Here is a 2515-nt window from a genome sequence, read left to right on the forward strand (position 1 = left end):
CAATCGAACAGAGGGTTCATTGAATTCGAATGGAGGATTCATTCGCATAGAGGGTTTGATTCGAACTGATGGTTCATTCGAATAGAAGGTTCGATTCGAATGGAAGGTCCATTCAAATGGGAGGTTTGATTCGAACTGATGGTTCATTCGAATAGAAGATTTAATTCTAATGGAGGGCCCATTCGAATAGAAGCTGAACCATTCGATTCGATTCAGGAATCCATTCGATTCGATTACATGACCAGATTCGATTAGGATTCATTCGGTTAAAATTTTCTGATGAACTTTTTCGTAAAGGACAATTAATAGAAATAAAATAATTCCAAGCTTACCTGGTAGCTCGAACCCAGCCGGCTCTGCCCCTTAGACCCTGCTAGGGCTGCCGCCTCTAGACCGCGCTGCCAGGGGCGCTGCCCCCCAGACCCTCGTAGCTAGGGCTTTCGCTACCATAGAAGTATGATAAAGTTAGATTTAGTTAATTAACACTTAAACTTATTACATAGTTAGTCGTGCACAGTTAAGGAAGGGTGTTACGATTAACTCATTTAATAACAAGACACAAGTGAGTTTCTAGCCCCATTTCCTTGTTATGTTTTAGGGGTTGTGTGCATACTCGATGTAATTAGTTAATACACTTACCATAAGTGGTAAGTGTATGATATGTGGTTGTTCTATGAATGGTGTATGAATTATATGTGATAGTTATAGAACAAATTAAGTGTATGTGTGAAGGTACATAAAAATATAAAGAATATAATATATAGTTGTATGGTGGTATGCCTAAAGGGTTTCAGACCCAAATAATATCTGCGAAGGTTACAGGGTTGCAGACCCTAATAATATCTGCAAAGGTTAAAGGGTTACAGACCCTAATAATATCTGCAAAGGTTATAGGGTTGCAGACCCTAATAATATCTGCAAAGGTTAAAGGGTTACAGACCCTTAAAATATATGCAAAAGTTAAAGGGCTGCGGAACCTAATAATATTTGTGAAGTTTATAGGGCGAAATGCTCTTTAAACCGAATTGATAGTATGTATGTAATGTACAAGCTAAAAGATGAAGGTATGAAAGAAAGAAGAAAAGTATATATGAATATATGAGAGAAAGGTAGATAGGTTAAGTATGTAATATGTAGCTTCGGATACGTATAATGAAGTATGTGAATGTATTGTATTTTGCCTGATTTACTAGAACTCACTCAGTGTAGCTTACTTTTAGTATGCACGCCTGTTAATAGGCTAAGGCAGCTGGCTTAAGCGAAGACACATGGCATTGGACTGAAGAGGATGGCATCTTTAGAAGAATGTTGTGATGTTTTAATATGACTTTTTAAATTATGTTTAAAGATAAAATTTGTTATTTTGGAAATATTGTAATGATTATGTAATGTATGTTTGAAATTTTATATTCCGCGAAAAGTTTTTAATACACTATGATATTTAAAACTGTGTTTATGATTAAATCCAATGCCAAAGTAAGGCACCGGAACAGGGGCCTTTTAAGTTGGTATCAGAGCATAAGTTCAAGAGAATTAAGCGTCCTCAAGCAAGCTATGCGTCACTCAAGTAAGAAAAGAAAGAAAATGTCAGTTCAAGAAAGCCATGCATCACTCAAGCAAGCTAAGTAAAGGTAAAGTATATGATTAATTTCAATTGTAATGTAAGAAGGTGTAAGGGCGTTAGATTAATTTCTAGAGATAGGAGTATATGATTACATGAACTGTTTGATTGTCTAACTACTAAAAGTAGAACTAGCACAAGTGGACTCACAAAGGGAAATGTATAGGACACGGAGAGTAATGTGATCAACTATTCACAGCAGGCCACTGCTATTAAATGTTAGCCTTACTATCCTTGTACTAAATAGTTCCTTGAGTGATGGCATTTGTGTTTCCTTTTAGAATGGCTGAAGCAAGAAAGGTTGTTGGTCAAGGAGGTCGTACTGGGCGTCTTGGTAGGCCACGCATTATCCGAGAACCTATTGTAGAACCAGTCACTAACACAAGAGAGGAGAGGAGTGAAACTATGCGTTGACCAAGCAACAATGAAGGGTATCAAATAGATCCTGTTGTTCAAGCCGCCATTGCTCAAGCGGTAGTTGTTGCAGAAAAGAATCGGCATCCTAGAAAGTCTGCTAAAAGCCATGCAAGGACCGCTGAGAGGACATGGGAGAATGGTAAGAAGGATGATGAAAGAGAGAATGATGACTTGAGTGAGGTTAGGTCTGTGAAAGTGATACAGCGGTAAAACGATAACGAAGATCGAATCACGTTGATTCAGAGAATACCCGTAATGAACTCTTAAAAACCCCCAAAGCCCACCCAATGGTCAGGGAAAACGAAGAGAAAAATAATTATTATTAAAATTGAAGTCTGCCTTTTCTACTTACATAAGAAACATATAAATAGACTTTCTAATACGAAATGGGACCAAAAAAGTCCATGGGCCAAACACAAACTCAAAAAGAAAAATTCAAAAACCCATCAAAAAACATAAAAAGACCCATAACTTTAT

Source organism: Bidens hawaiensis, unplaced genomic scaffold, assembly GCF_021521415.1.
Source record: "Bidens hawaiensis isolate Kalapana, Puna unplaced genomic scaffold, B.hawaiensis_p1.1 tig00013009_1, whole genome shotgun sequence".
In the NCBI taxonomy this organism is placed as follows: domain Eukaryota; kingdom Viridiplantae; phylum Streptophyta; class Magnoliopsida; order Asterales; family Asteraceae; genus Bidens; species Bidens hawaiensis.